Source organism: Hirundo rustica, chromosome 13 (assembly GCF_015227805.2).
Source record: "Hirundo rustica isolate bHirRus1 chromosome 13, bHirRus1.pri.v3, whole genome shotgun sequence".
Taxonomy (NCBI): domain Eukaryota; kingdom Metazoa; phylum Chordata; class Aves; order Passeriformes; family Hirundinidae; genus Hirundo; species Hirundo rustica.
The window spans coordinates 13,877,906-13,894,883 of NC_053462.1; the positions used below are offsets into that span (position 1 = coordinate 13,877,906).

General features: G+C 47.1%; 1 protein-coding gene across 1 annotated transcript in view; it reads right to left on the minus strand.

Moving 5' to 3' along the window:
* The window catches only part of LOC120758819 (A-kinase anchor protein 13-like), a 95,837-nt gene extending 86,094 nt beyond the window's left edge, over positions 1-9,743 (minus strand). The window contains exon 1 of the mRNA XM_040077491.2: positions 9,651-9,743. The gene's annotated coding sequence lies outside the window, so the exon portion shown is untranslated. The remainder of the gene's footprint in view (positions 1-9,650) is intronic.
* Between the last annotated feature and the right edge of the window lie 7,235 nt (positions 9,744-16,978).

Genomic DNA, 16,978 nt, shown 5'->3' on the forward strand with positions numbered 1-16,978 from the left:
TAGGCTTTCATCTAGCAGCATCCCAGCAGTTCTTTCTCTCCTCTCCATCATGGGCATTTTTTTGTTCCTGAACCAGACAGAAGCAACAAGGTCTCAAGTAGACAGAGTTGTACATCTCTGTTGTGGGAATTTAAAACGCTGCTCTTCTGAGCATCACAGCCACATTAACACAACCACACTGCAACAGCTCCTGCTCCTCTGTCAACTTCCATCAAATTTTAGACCAAGTCCCCATCCCCAAGGTGTCCAATGGCTCAGACTTATTAAAAAAAAACAACAACAAAAAAAAACACCCTGCAAGGAAAACAATTTCTTTCCTTCACTGCAAACACCAGGTGATGTACTTATTCAAAGAAAAACTTCAACAAGACTTAGAGCATGTTTCCTCCAAGTTTTCTCTTGGCACTGAGATATCACAAGCCCAAGGTATAAATACACACAGGTATTTATGCAAACAGCATTCTTCTTTCTTAATTAGTATCAGTAGGACTGATCAGACTAGATTTTTAGTAAGCATTGGCAAAGACTTTATAAATTAGTTCCGAGGGGGGAGAGAAGTGGGAAAATTAAGACTCCTCTAAGCAGAGTACTAAAAAGCTTGATAAGTTTATACTCACTTGATGCACTTTATCACATTTAATCTTTTTATATAGAGCAATTGTATAGTACCTGATTGACTGCCATTTATCTGCCATCTCATCGTATTGATATCACTGAGTGGATGGGTCCTGCAAATAATCCAGGAAAGAAAGGGTAAAAAGCACACTCATGTTTTGTAGCTATAGGAAGACATATACATTTTCAGGCACTTGCCACAGGTCCTCCACCTTTCTCGAGAAGTTTTGAATTTTCATTTCAAAGCTTGCTCTCCACACACTCAGGTGCTTTCTCTGCCCGCCCTAAGCTGTTGCTGGGATAGGATCTCTTACTAGTCTCAAAGAACCTGATGACTTCTGAACTTTGAGATTATAAAGCAAGAAAGTTGCTGAACACTCACATGCAAGTCGATTGGCTAAGAAAAAGTAGCACAAAGTCCTGCCAAAATCCTAGCTAATCTGATAAAGGAAAAACCAGGGAGGTCTAAGCACTAAACCCCGCAGTTTGACCCAGTCCCAGCTGCAGGAAGAAGTGCATCACATTCAGCAGAGCACCTCTTCTTCTGAAATTTCATGAAAAGACAACATTTTACCACTTTACTGCCCACAAGTAAATTGCAAAATCCCTAGAACACAGAAAAGCGCGTGGGATTGACAGGTAAATTTCATACCAATAACAAACACAACCCGAAACTGACTGAAAGGAGGCAGAAAGAAATGTACAAGACCTGCATGACACCAAGCCAGTTAGCACTTAAATACTCCTTTAATTCTCCCACTTTCAATGCACTTCACAAACAATTAATCCTCTTAACACCCACGCAAACATATTTATTATCCACAGTTTTAACTTGCAAGCTCTTCACGCAAGGGTCTAGTTCTTTTTCTGGCTTAATACACTGCCCATGAAAACTGGGACCAAAGCCCCGTTTTACCTTTGGGACAGCTCTCAAGAAACCTGCTCCCATCACCCCACTCCCATCAGCATCTTAGAGAGGGACAAGAAAGGCACCCACTCAAGAAAATACTTTTATAAGCCAGTTGAAAGCATTTTATGCCAGTTAAGTGCTCAAATCTCAGCCTTCATGCTACATACACACACTCTTCTTCAGGCTAGATAACCAAAAGACCCTTCCAAAATTAATTAGGAGCTCTGGCCAGGGCAGAAAAGCAGCTCCAAATTTTGGAGACTCCCAAGCCTCATAGCACAAATGGATTCACACTCCTGTGCCCAACACAGCAGGAGTCACCAGCACTCAAAAGCAGCCACACAGTGGGCATCAACATAACCCCCAACATCCTCCCACAATGGGTCTGAGCACAAATGCGTATGTATTTTCCTGCTGGCATCTGCACTACAATAGAGAAAAACCTGCAGTTAACAAACGTGCAGCAACATTTCTCCTTGAATCACACAAAAGTGTAAAGAGACACCTGGACCTCGTGAAATGAATGTTTATTACACAAGGCCTTCTTTTATGACAGTACATATAAAAAGGGTCTAGCCTTTATTTTTCTACCCAGCTGAGACAACTTACTTTCTCTGCAGCTGCTAGGAGAAGAGAAACTATAAACATTTACATTTAATACAACAAAAGGTTTGCTCACCACCTCTTGTGCTCCGCTGTGCTCTTAGACGATGATCACTCATCATAAAAATGGGTGGAGTGGCTGCAAAACACTCAGTGATGGAAAAACTGACTCCCATGTTCAAGAGAGGTTCCTGTACAGGCTGAAACCTCGCTGAAATGGAGTCTTGTCATTACTCCCAGGATGCAAAATCTTTGGGCTACGGATGCAAACACATCTGCTACACAGCACGTGAAGCAGCCTGTTTCACTTTATCTCAGAATCACCCTCTGCACCAGCTCAAAGACCTTCAGATGACACGAGAGAAACTGTTTTAATCCAGGCCACCCGTAAACTCAATCAGCTCCAGTTTGGTTTTAAACAATTCAAAACCAGCACTGCCAAGTACAAAGTGCAGACTTGAAGATGTCCAGTGCCATCAGCACTGCAGCCTTGCTGCTGCAGTTAAAAGATTCATGGTAACAGGGAACAAAACAACAGAACTCATCATGTAACACCAGAGGTACATCACGTAAACCTCACTCCCTGGCTGACTCACAAAGTGATATTAACTCAAAAAAAAAGCAAGTCCCAGTTTAGCTGCCATCTAACTTGTAGGTTCAGCAATTAGGAAGCATGCTGTGCACAAGCTCATGAGCCAAACGAAATTACTCTGTATAAGAGTCAAATATGGTCATCCGGTCCTGCCCTTCCCCCCAAAATAAATCACTTCCCCCCTTCCTTTAACACCTGCTTCCTCCATCCAAGTGTTCATTGTCCCACTACTATTATGGGACCAAAGGCTTTAGCATCCCAGAGGAAACTCAGGAGGGAAAACAGTGTGCGTAAAGCAACCAAGACTCATTCCCTTCAGCATTCTCAGACCTACCACCCCTTATTTTCCCTCTTTTCCTATTGACAGCAAATTTCAAGATCTGGCAGGGTGTTGACAGCCACACATGCTGGGAAGCCCAATGTGCCACACATCCTGGGATTGAACCCCACTGTGCCCGCAGTCAAGAGTGTGGACTTGTTCTCACACCTGCCCAAGAAACCACAACACCACGGGGCAGGAAACAAGGCCAGACAACCCATGACCTGACCCAGTACAGCTTTTTGTATTGTTGCCCTGAAGAGAGAGACTTCACACAAGCAGCCACCCTGTGCATCCCTAAAGAGTGGCAAAAGAAGCAAAGCAATATCAGGAACAAAAGGGCAAACTCGTCCCCAGCATCAACTTCCACCAGGAGGTTTTTAACTGCAGGAGTGTGCACTGTGCACACTCACTCTCCCACTTTGGTCTTCCCTACTCTGAAAACAGGGATACCTGCAGGAACACGATCAGTGGGCCAGCATCCATGTGTGACACATGCCAGGTGTGTTAATCCATGGAAAAAAAATGGATGAGTCAGTAGTTTGAGTCTGAAGACAGCCCAGTTTAGAATAACTGCTCCGTGCCAGAATCTTTGTTTGTAATGGTTTTACTAAGTGCAGCATTCAGACTTACAGAACACTTACACCACTGAGGGCACAGACACACTGGGAAAAAGATTTACTTTCCCAAGTAACTTTGCCAAAAACCTCAGATACGGTTTAGATGAAGATACAAATATGTCACAGATTTTAACATAACTTGCTGCTCCAGTTTGCATTAGTCATGGGTGATAAAAAGCACAGAAGACTCAAACGTCACACATCAGGCACTTTCTCTCCACACGAAGTTTTGATCATCATCAAATGACCTTTAAGATGACCACCTTAAATCACACTCTCAGAGAAAAAAGCGTCACCAAAATTCAGCCTCATTTTAAAATAAATAATTAGTTGCTTATTTTCCTTTCCCTTGCTCTCAGAAATAAAACCTGAAGGAGCTGCTACAGAAGAAAATCCTTAAATCCTTCCTTTTACAGTGGATCAGCGGTGCTGCCACATTGTAAATAACATCTCACATTAAAAAGCAATTTGGGGAGATCTCTCACTGTGTATTTTGCAAATATAACATTAAGGTAAAAACAGTTCAGCAACGAGAATAATGGGAAAGTTAGATCAGCCACCTAAAGTAGTCAAAAAATACAAAAAGAGTCTAGAAGCAGTCAGAAATTTGGTGGCAAATTTTGCATAATCTATTAGAAAATTTCACAAGTACTTGAAACAAGGACACAATAGATCAGTTACAACTACTTGTGCTCATACATTTTAAATATTATCTCAGAAGAACAGCTCTACAGAATCCAATGAGCAATCAGTCTCCACCCCAAGATTTCCAAGGAAATCAAAAGGTGACCTCATGAAAGGATCAAACCTACAAGAAAACTGTGACAGGTCAATCGCCACATTGACTGAACAAAAAACTCTGACCAGTTTGGAAAAGACAAGAGTAGTCAAACAGGTATAAACAATGTATAGAATCACAAAAAACAAAGAAGAAATAGACTGAAGAGACTGGATCATTTTGACTACAAAAGTGAATTCACAGTCTTTATAAGGGAAGAGAGATTCAATAAAAGTCCAAGTGATCCAGGAGAATTATGAATGCACTGGTGAAGAAGCACCACTCTGGATTCTGCAGCCAAGGCCACAGTCAAGGTCCTCCACCAACCATGGAAGCCCCTAAGGCCCACAGCACCAGCAAACCTCACCCAGAGGCACCAAACCCAACCCAAAACGTGCTTGGAATATACTGTATTTCAAGCCCTCAACACAAGTGCTGTAGAAGGTGCTGACACTAGTTTCAGAGTTAATTTTTCCTTGTGTTTTCTCCAAAACTAGATTAAATATTTGAGCATTTGGACTGTGAGAACTTCATCGCTATGCCAACAAAGAATTAACCTTTTTCTCACCCGTATTACAAACCACCCAATAAACCCTTCAGCATCAGATTTTAAGGTTTCTTTTCAATATATATGAAATAGTCTTGTTAGACTGCCTGACCATGTCACAACATGTGATCCATTACAGCTACAACAGAACTAAAGCTTAAGGTTGCCTACTTAAAAATACTTGTGATTGCTCTTTCTTCCCCTGTTCTTCAACAGCCCAGCAGCCTATCTAAAATGGTTATAAAGAAAACTTTAAAAAACATTATTAAAATGGCAGAACTTATTTTGCAGAGATTTCTCTTTGCTCTCGACAGAAATAACTGCTGTCTTACAGAACTTAAAGATTAAACACTTTGACTTTTAACTCACTGGCTTATCTTAGAAACATCTATCTCCTATGTCATCTCCACATGCTATAAAACAGGGATGGGCACCACAGTCAAATGCCTTCTTTGCAATTGGAAAAGTACTTCCAAGAGTTTAGGTTTCTCCTGGGGGAAGCATCCAACCCCCTGCCACAGCAGCTGCTGGCCATAACACAAAGGAACATGAGTCAGGTAACTGATGCAGATACAGAATTAACTTTTTTCCTTAATTGATACAAGTTATGAATTGTGTACATGAAAAACAATAGTATATTCTTAACTGGGATCCATTTCCCAGTCTGGTTTACTGAACAGACCCAAAACCCCCAGCATGGCCCAGCTGGGGAACTGGAAGAGGCTGCTCATGCTGCACCGACACACAAAAGAGATGAAATGACAAAACTGCAGTTCAAGTTTAGGATGACACTGAAACTTTTACCTACTGCATGTCTCCACCAGCCGTCTCAAGAAGGACAATAAACTCTTTACAGGATTTGTGGCGTCGCAGCTTATTTGTTATGCAGACATTACGAGAGGAGGCGCCCTGTTTCCCTGACAAAGCACCATAAATATATAGAGGTATATAGTTCTGAAAAAGATCTGTATAGCTTCACTGCAGCAACAAGTTCCCAGCATAGCTGGCTTTTCCTGGAGCACTGCCATCATATTTTCTTATCAGTAACTGAAGTAACTAACCAGCTAACTCCCAGTGATGGGCTTTGCCTCCTAGATCTGCATAAAGGTCATTTGCAAAGGGAAAAAGGCTGGCTTGATAAATAAATAAATAAAAAGAAACCATTGTGCCACATCCACGGCTTTGTTTCCAAAAGCCACTAAGAAGTGTAATGCCAGGCTGAAGTGTTTGACTATTCAGTAAGTACAAGGAGTGGCCAATTCCCTCCCCACAGTGAGATTGTTGACAGCTGTTTTAGAAGAGGAAAAAAAAAAGCGAAGCATGACTAAGCTACTCATAAAAATGGTATTATATCCAACACCCTAAAAGCAAGTTTTGTTTTAGAAAAGCTGTAGGGCTTCCTGAACCTGACTGGTCAGGTGGTACACGCCAGCCCTAAACCAGGCTCCCAGCTGGATTATATCCCCTGTGGCAAACCCCAGGGCAGCAAAGAAGGACTCTATTTACACCAGAGCTATCAGCTGCTTCACAACGTCACTCATTACCTTTATCTGTCCTACAGGTGATCAATGCAAGCACGCACATGAGCACTTGGCACCCAACGGCGCCCAGTAATCACAAGGTGCAGGCTGCAAGGTGTTCTCCTCCCCAGCTTTCCACATCCAGCCTCTCACATGCCTGCAAATAGGAGTTATCCTCCAGCTGGAAACCATGCCAACTGCCAACTCCCGGTCCAGGAGACTGGTAAAACATGGGGCCACAATCACACAGGGAGCCCAGATCATGCCTTTATGGCCTCCTGGACTAGCCAGCCTTTTGCTCAAGTTTTTAACTTCTCAGCAGTGCCTTCCACCAGTACAGCAAAGCCAAAACCAAATAGTTCCTCCACACAAATCAGCTGTGTGGTTTAGCTGACTTCAGGCTATTTATTGTCTGTGTGGGGGAACCCCTATAGAAATAGCATTTAATAGCACTCAAGTAGATTGCAGAGATAACCAGCTACAATAATAAGTAGAAAAGCTTCCAAGCTGCTTCAAGGTCAGTTTTATTGGCGAGTGGATCACCACCAAATACCAGGCAGAGAAAACTGATACCTTGGTGTCCTGGAAACAGTAGGAAAGAAATAGGTACAGCAGGCACTGCAGCTTCTACTACCAATTTTTTTTTAAGTAACTACTTATTAAAACTTATTATTCCAGCAGAAAATTACATGAAAGAACCCCACTGCTTTTGTAACACAGGAGCATGTGAACACCACCAATAAACCTACCAATGTTTTTTTTTTTTTTTCCTCTAGGATAATTTATTGACTGCTGTTCTTAATTCATGCTTTGGATAGAATAACCAGATTCCTTTAACAGTACTTAATCCTCCTCTTAGCACAGGAGTGTATCCTAGACCAGAACACAGCTTACTCACAAGTATATCCTGCTGAGAGATTAGTGAGTTCTGCATATGCCTGAGTCTCAAAGCTGCGCTACGCAAGACCGTGTTTAAAAACATCCATCATCGGATAGTACCTGGCAGAGCTCTGTTCCTGTGAGAAGCTTGGAGTTCTTAAATGTGTTTCCCTCCTTTGATGCAGCGAAGCTGTAAGTCAGGAACATCGAGCTCCTGCCTTTCTCTCTGGCTGCAGTCCCTGGCTGGACTCTCTACCTTCCAACACGTCGTGTCCTCACCTCTCGGGCTATGCCGGCCATCCGTGGCCGCCGGAGCCGGGCAGGAAACCCAGGCTGGAACGCCGTCACACAGCACAGCTCATCCACACTACCTGCAGGGGACTCGTCATTCGGGCTACCTACAAAACCTGTCTGCCTGGCAGAACTCACCATCCATGCCCTTCTAGCAACAGCCCCAGGCTAGCGCGTCTGCCCAGCGCTGGGCAGCGCTGCGAGGACAGACGGGCAGCAGAGAGGCTCAGCCCATGAACGCAGACAACAGGTACACACTTGAACTCGTGCCAAGGGAAAACACGTGCCCAGGTGATCCTCACCTTGCCTAATGCACCCTTACCCTGCTATCAGGCTTGTAAAAAAAACAACCGAAACAAAAAACCCCAAACAAACTCAATTTCAAGTGTGAGAACAAGATGCTGTCACCATGTCCCAAAGCACAGCAGATGTCCCTCAAAGTACAGACAGCACTTCCTATCCATACACAGGGATGTTATGAGGTTAACATCAATGTACTCCCGCTACTAAAGTACCTATGTATAAAAATACACCTCCTCTATCACCACAATAAATAAATCATTAGTATCTTACCTTTGAGGACCCACGTACAACTTGGTTCACCCTTACAATTCCACGACAGCTCAGTAAGGGCGTGCAAAACATGAGAAACACACCCAACAAGGGACTCAAAGAGAGTCACCAGGAACAGAATTAATGTAGCTTGGCCCTTTAAAACCGATTAGATTACATTAGCCAAAACTCCCAGTACACAAGACATCCACAGATCTCAGACCAACTGTCTAAACTCAGCTCTGAAGCTACATGCTTTACATATTTCTACTGCATCGCATATCTCCATGAGTACCTAAAGTTTTACGGCTGACGGAGATTACAGAGAGCCACAGCAACCAACTGTCCTACAGCAGTGCAGCATTTCTAATCCCTTTATCGAATCCCTATCTGATTCCTCACAGCGGAATTGGTATAGCACACTTTCAAAAAAAAAAAAAAAAAAAAAAAAAAAAAGAACTTTTTATCAACCACTTTTCTCCCCACTTCCAGTCTCCAGCTAACATGAAGCCCTGTAAAGGACACTGGAGCAGAATCAACTCCAGAGGTCAGCAAAATCAGATTCTGCAAATCCCCACTCCTCTATATGACTTGCGGGGACAACACAGTCACAGAAGGTGGATTAATAAACCCTAACAGTTTAGAGGTTCAGGAAAAACTACTATTTCATAATCCTCATCCAGAAACTCCTGCATTTGCTTCAGAAGGGTCTGCACCCGAGAAGGAACAAAAACAATTATATTTTCAAGCAACAGAGTGAACGCATGAAATAGACCACACGGTAAGGACCCTGTCAGTTACAACAAAGGCCACTGAAACCCAAAGGTGACACACACCAACACCAGCGTATTGCGGGGGGCTCTCGATACGAACCCCCGATGACTTTCCGTGCAACAAACTGAGATACAAAGTTGTGTCTGCGAGCCTGGAGGGGGGTTCCGCCCGGGCCATCAGCAATCCCAGCGCGGAGGGAGGCTGGGGGCCGGGCGGGTGCGTGTCCCCGGCACAGCGGCGGGCACAGCGGGGCTCGTCCCCGCTCGCCCCCCGGCAGCGGGGCCGCCACCCCCGCCCGGCTGCGGGGGGACCGCGCCCGGCCTCGGCCCGCAGACAATAGCGGCGGGGAGCAGCCGCACGAGAAAACGCTCCAAATAAATGAAAAAACTACCAAGAGGCGGAAAACGAAAAGGAATAAAACCACGCGGAGGAGAGCGGCCGCTCGGAGCGGCTCCGCGCGAACTTGCGCGGAGAAAAAACCCCCGAGGACGAGGAGGAGGAAGGGCGGGGGAAGCGTGCGAGGGAGCGGGAAGGGGAGGGGGGCTCCCGCACACCCCCGTCCCCGGGGAGCGCCCACCCCTCCGCCCCCGCCGGCGGCCTCCCCAAACTTTCCGCCACCCCTTCGCCCAACTCCGGCAGGGCAAACTCACCGCGGGGCCCGGCGGGCGGCTTCGCCCCTGGCAGCGGGGCCGGGAGGGAAGGGAGAGGGACGGGGACGGGGAGGGGGCGGAGGAGGCGGCCGGGCCGGTGCTCTCCGCCCGGGGAGGCGGGCAGGAAGAAGGGGAGGAGGGCCGGGGGCTGCCGCCTCGCAACCTGAGCCGCCGCCGCCGCGCCCGCCCCGCGCCCGCCCGGCCACACCGCATGCGCCGCCCCGGCGGGGCCGCCCCGGGCCGGGCGGTGCGGAGCGGTGCGGGGTCGGGCATTGCGGGGCCGGGCGGTGCGGAGCGGTGCGGGGTCGGGCATTGCGGGGCCGGGCGGTGCGGAGCGGTGCGGGATCGGGCATTGCGGGGCCGGGCGGTGCGGAGCGGTGCGGGATCGGGCATTGCGGGGCCGGGCGGTGCGGAGCGGTGCGGAATCGGGCATTGCGGGGCCGGGCGGTGCGGAGCGGTGCGGAGCGGAATCGGGCATTGCGGGGCCGAGCGGGGCCCGGCGGTGCGGAGCGGTGCGGAGCGGGGTCGGGCATTGCGGGGCCGAGCGGGGCCCGGCGGTGCGGAGCGGTGCGGAGCGGTGCGGAGCGGGATCGGGCATTGCGGGGCCGAGCGGCACGGACGGCACTCGCTGGGGCTGAGGTCCGGCCGTGCCTGCCCTGCCCGCTCCCTGCCCCGGGGGTTTCTCCCTCTCCTGCGCTCCGTCCCGGTTGCGCGGCTGCTGGGGGAGAGGCGGCGGTGTGTGTGTAACGTGGTGGTGCGGGTGTGAAAGTGCGCAGGCAGCTGCTCAAGCTGCGGCGTTGTTTTTATCGAAGGAGGACCTGGGGATTGCTTCATGCCTGGAAGGGTTCAAGGCCAGGCTGGATGGGGCTTTGAACAGCCGCGCTAGTGGGACGCGTCTCTGCCCATGGCAGAGAGATTGGAACTGGTTGAAGGTCCCTTCCGACCCAAATCATTCTGGGATTTGAGGATCCTGCCTTCCCACGTGCTAAGCTCCTGCTGTAGGGTCTGTTCTGGTGGGTGTTGGAGTTCTGGCGTCTCCACTTCCAGCACTTAAAGCCTCTCCTAATGCCCAGAGCACAAGCTGTCCAGCTGTGAACGCAATCTGCTGCACATCTGTACCTGTCACAAGCCCAGCAGCTCCACTTGAGTCCCACCAGCCCAGCCCACGGCCTCATCCCGCTCCTCACCCTCTTTCCCAGTTCTCCTATTGTTGTGTGCAGTGTGTAGGTTTGATGGGGGAACATCTCCCGTACCGAATCCCATGCCTTGCTCCAGAAAAGCAGTGGGAACAGCAACCCACCATGCAATGAGCAAATGAGCTCATGTGGTCTGTGGTCCGTGTGTGGCTGCACTGGAGGAGGCCCTGCAGGATGAAGATGCCTGATCTCTTGAGGTGGTGACTTGCCTTCAAGTTACTGGTTTTGTTGGAAGCTCTTTGGAAATGTGTACATGTGGTGGCCCAATATTTCCACTTGGCTTTTTCTACTGCACTGTGTATCCTGCTGGCACTGGCAGTGACTGTCTGATCACGTCCACAAAGGCAGTGTCAGTGCTGAGCTTAACATGCGTCACTTCATGAGAACCACCCCAAAAATGCCTGACAATACTTTCCAGAGACCTTGCTGCTGATCAGAGCACTGGCCGAAGGCTGCAGGTAAATTCTCATACATCGTGTTCTCTGTAAATGGGACAGAAAAACCAACATTGTGTACGGTGCAGATTATCTGCTGAAAACCCTGCTCATGAACTTGGCATTGGCTTCCAAAATATGCCCTGTTGATTCAGTTTAAAGCAACTGAAACAATAAAAATGGTTTCAGTGCTTATGCATTTTGGTCATTTTTAGAGACTGGAATGTACCAGCATTTTAAACCCTTTACAATCAGATAAAAAGCAGTAGTTTTTTTCTTATATGGGTCCAATAAAATAACGCACATGAGAACAGAGACTCTGGAAAAATATTTTCCTTTGCCATACTGCCATCTGTACAAGAAGGGCGGATGAGGCAGATCTCTTGGAAGTTCCCAGATCCAAGAAGAGGGGTCAGACACAGCGTTGGCTCAGCAAAGAGCACCATCTAGTGAAAGGCCACGTCTCGGCCAAAGTGTGCCCTACAGGGCCCCGACCGAACAATGACTGACCCAGCCCAACCTGCATCGCACCTGAAGCAATCATGAGCGAGGTAGAACAACTGCCTGAAGTTTTCTATATCGAGAACACTGAGATCTTTAGCTCTACTCTCTTGGTTGTGCATCAATGGAATTTTCTTTGTCAGCGCCATCCTGGCAGATCAATCTCTGTCTTCTGCTGCCTTTCCTGGAGCTGACACAGCCCTGGTCTCACTGTCGGTGCCCCTCTGTCACATAGTGGGGGTCAGAAGTCGCAGAGCAGGGGCTCCCTGCGTCTGTACCAGCTGCGTATGTGACCATGTACATGGGCTCGTGTGTTCTGCTCTTGCAAAGAGCTTGGAAATGCTTGTGGGGTGTCTTTTCAGCCGAAGAGTGTGAAGATCATCTGTCATCAGGGCTGCCCAGGAGCATTTAGCATAGTCATAATATTCCAGACTGGGTGGCAAGGAAGTTAGCATGGAAAATATTGAGAAAAGACAGTGCAGCAGCTTAGCACCAAAGCAGGAAGATCAGCTGGTTGGCCCCATTCATGCAAAGTATTCTGGCCCATGCAGTCACAGAGGGTGAATCAAAACACAGGCAGAGATGGTGTAATTTTCCCTAAGAGAGATATTCCCTGCCAAAGTGGGCTTCTCCTGCTGCCCACAAATCCTTGAAGTGCCAGGCAGTTACTGGTGGTAACTCAGGAAGGGAATGAGCAAAGGTAGACAGCGCTGTGGGACGGGCAGGCAGCTCCCCAGACTGCCAAGGGGTTGCACAGGGTCTCAGTTTAGATTTGAGCCCAGGTCCCCCTGGGCTGTGGATGGGCTCCTGCAGCCCCAGGACCAGACATCACTGACCATGTGCCACAGAAAGGCTGTATCAGCCACTTCAGATACCCAGCCCCTGCTCTCAGCAGCAGTTAACACACCTTTTTACCTTACAAGATTAGTCTGCACTCTACTGTAGTCTTTAAATTATCCACCCCCAAATTCTTTATATCAAAATATCCTGTCTGCACCCACATATCACCACAAACCAAAACAGGGAGGAAGTAGATTAAGGGAAATTTGTGCAGCACTCCGTGGATGCCAACCTCCTGACAAATCATTTGCCTTCAAATCATCTCTGACACTAGTTCCCCTGGGTTCCATCCTCTGGTATATGTCCAGGTCTGCTTTTCAAGCCTTATTTAAAAGAAAAAATAAAAATCTATCAGATGTTCTTTCATTGCCTCTTTCAGGTTTTAATTTGTCACAAGCTTTGCTGCAGGGCTCCCCGTTTCTTGCTAGGGAACTGCATTGAAGTGCGAGTTGCACTCGTGAATGAGACTGGAATTTGGTTCTGCACAACATAATCTGAACATTTGTGTGTAGTGGCATGAATTAGCAATATGAGTGCATTGTTCCCGTTTGCTGGAAGTGAGCTGTCCTTGCAATTGAATAGAAAACAGTGCAGTGCAATGATGGAAGCAGCAGCTATTAAAGATTTGTTTTCATCATATCCAAGCAGCTACAAAACTGAAACACTGAGCATTAGTGTGGCTGACAACAGCGTGTGGTGTTTTATTCGTGTCCCTGTTTGTTTGAAGCCAGTGTCTGGTTGCTGAGAATAACAGCAGATATACCTGAAGAGATTTTAATATAATTTTCCTTCTTCAAACTCTACCATTGTCATCTCTAAAGTCCTGTAAGAGGTACAATCTTTGATGCAAAATTATGGACTGTGGCTGAAAGCAGCCTTCAGGAGAAGTTAACCCATTCCTGTGTACTATATGTATCTCAGTCAAAAAGTAAAAATTCTTAGTGTCTCACAATCTTCAGACATTGGAATTCACCCTTGGCACAGGAGATGGTGTGGAATGGGTGAACTGCAGTAAAACCTACCCAAAACACAAACACTTAATGACCTGCAAATTTAAGTTAATGCATTAAAAGCAAGTTTCCTGGGTTCTTCTGCCCCTCTGTGGAAAGTTTGTGGGGCTCTGCTGGGAGGAGAAGGGGTGCAGGCTTGCAGGTAGGTGCCACCCACCAAGTACCTCAGCTGCTCATCACGGCTCTTTGTGATGATTTCTCAATTTTGGGAGGCAGTGCTTATCAGTTGCTCATGCAGAAGTCATTTTAGTTGCTCAGTTGGTGGGGCACATCTAGCAGGTCCACCTCTGCGGCTCACAGGGCCCCTCCATGTGCTGATAAGCTGTGCTAACACCAAGCTCTCAAAACTCCCCTTTACACATATCACTAGAAGCCCCAATATAAATACTGATTTTTATTCTGGTCAGAACTTTCCAGATACTCTTGTTTAAAGGACATGCAAACAGGTCAGGGAAAATCTCTGCTGACAGCCCCAGCAGAACCACACCCACATGAATTTATGACAGGTAAAAATCATCTTATTTTACGTCATCTTTATATATCCTCCAGACCAAGGAAATCTGGTGAAGTCCATGCTGCACCTGCTGCCTTGCTCCATCTGTGTCTGTAACTTCACGGAATCATAGAATATGCTGAGTTGGAATGAACCAATCAGAATCATTAAGTCCAAATCCTGGCTCTGTGTAGGACAGCCCAAAAATCCCATGTGCACCTGAGAATGTTGTCCAAACACTCCTTGAACTCTGGCAGGCTTGGAACTGTAACACAGAAACAAGAAATAAAAGCAAGCAAAGAACAAGAAGAACTCCACAAATCACCTTTGCCATCCCACAGGGATAAGGTCTGTGCAGGTGTGTTGCAAATAAAAGGTGGCATTTCATCCCCTCCTGCCTGGTCTAATAAATAATACACAGAGTGGATGGGGCCTTTGAGCAATCTGGTCTAGTGGAACGTGTTCCTGCCCATAACAGGGGGGGTTGGAGCTACATAATTTTTAAGGTCCCCTCCAACCCAAACCATTCTGTGATTCTCTGCTAACAGCAGCTACAGAAGTAACTCACACAGCCTCCTGCTGCCTGTGCCAGACCTTTGAAGATCAGACAGTGGTTCCTTGTCCCGGAAGAGGCTCAAGATATGACTGCAGGCTTGCCCTCCATTCAGCCCCGTGGGATAGATGGTAGATAGAGCAGGAGGGATGAAAGGAGACTTGCAGGCTGCAAAAACTGTCTTTAATCCTCCTGGGACAGTTTTCTCTTTCACTTGGGCTTTATACTTCAGGCTTTGTCAAAACATTCTGTTTACAACCATCTGCTCTGGTCATCCTGTTCTTTTCAATACACCTTTTAATTTAATACAGTTCTGTTTCTGTCTTCAGCGAGTGTTGTCCAGGTACGTGCAGAGCAAGGGATAGGCAAATCTGTTCCAAAAGGTTTTATTGAAGTATCAGAAGATGTCCATCAAATCAGTTTATGAAACTGAATTACATGGGACCTCAGGAGTGAAAAATGACAAACACAGAGAGTTAAGTTGATAGCAGACTAGGATAAAAGCTTCTATCCACACAGGCTACAAAATTAATCAAATGCACGATACTCCTGAAAAATTAGAATAGTGTCCTCATCCCCTGTACTCTACTCAATTTCAGACCTAAATAGCATACAAAGTAGATTAAAATTAATCAATACAGCAGATCCCACAGTAAAGCAACTAATCAAGAAAGTAACACATGCATTTGCAACTAATTATTTATTGCCATCACCACATGTGGCCAGGATGTGGACACATATGGCAACCCTGGCTTCTCTTGAATCCGTGCCAGAGCTGATGGGTGTATTTGTTTTTTGTGTGAGACAGTAAGAGAAACTGTCAACATCTAGGTCACTTGACAGTATTTACTTGGGTCTTGCAAATACTAGGAAGGGTGAAACTGACTGAAATTGAATGACAGCGTGGATGGGCAGCAGTGTCTTTTTCTCTGTCTAGGACCCGAGTGCTCCATCCTTGACCTGTACTATTCAGATTCTCTCTGCAGGTGTATATGGGCTGAATGAGACCTCCCAAACTACAGAAGGTTAAAGGAGAGTCCTCCAGGTGCTGGGAACCAGGGGTAATGGCAAATATTCCCAGCTTATCCAAACATGCAAGCACTTTCTCCCATTCACAGCCTTGCATGAAATACCTGCCCAAACTTTTCCTATGGATCTTCACAAACCTGCCAAATGGAAAATAAGCACCAAGAGAGATACCTTCCTCAGGAAGGCAAAGAGGGATTGTGTGTGTTTCACAGAGATCCAAGTGCAGGGTGGGAACTCCCATCATGGACCGTCTGCTTCAGGCACATGAACAAAACCTATGGGTTGCACGTGAACTGTTTTTAAAAACTGCTCTGAATTTTCATCGTCAGCCGCCCACCAACTGCTTTACCAACACCTGTGTGTTACAACATGTACCTGTAGCAGACTGTTGTGGTTGGCTTCGTTTCTTGAGAACAAAATAGACTCCTTTCATAAAGATTTCCAGTGCTAGAAAGCCAGAAAGTTCCTCAGCTCATCTCATGAAGCCTCATTTTCTCACACACAAGTTCTGTACCCATTGCCAGTCAGCCCTGCAAGCTGACAAGCACCCACCAGATGGTCCTTGTAGTTCTGCACCAGAACTGCTGATGTGCACCAGGGTCAGCAAAAATGCACCACGGTTTTTCTCAGCTTAACGCACTTGCAAGTCACAGAAATGCACAAAAGGCCATTGAGGAACAGTTGTCCTGTTAACAAGTGCAGGTCTCTTGTAGCAGTAGGTTGAAATAACCACAGTTCTCAAGAGGGGAAAAAGAAGCTGCTTTATAAAAATGCTGTGTGGGTCCTAGGAAATCAAAGGTATGCTGACACAAATCCTAATGCCAGGACGGACAACAGAGATTTGGGCATTCACTGGAGGCTGCACGTGCATGTAGTGGTGGAATACGGTTCAGCATGGCAAGCTCTGAAGAGTTAATTCTGAATATGCACGTGGCTTTGGTAGGGTAGATGTGCTTCGTGCCAAAGGGGGTTCTCAGAGGAGGAACCAAACTCACGGACACTCATCTCTCCACATTCCCCCGACTGGGAGAGCCACCATAAAACCATCATTTCTCTATTCTCCTCTCTGCCTCCAGCTGCAATGGCTCTGGCTGCTGAGACAGCATGGGCTCGGCTGGCTATTTGCAGCAGCAGGCCTGTGGGGCGTGCTGTGGGATGGACACGCTGCAGGGTTGGCATTCTGGCCTGGCAGGAGCTCCCCTCGCTCTGTAACGCTAGACTGCCTCTCAGTTATTTCTTAGGAGCTTGGGCTAAGAAGCCCATGTCAAGAAT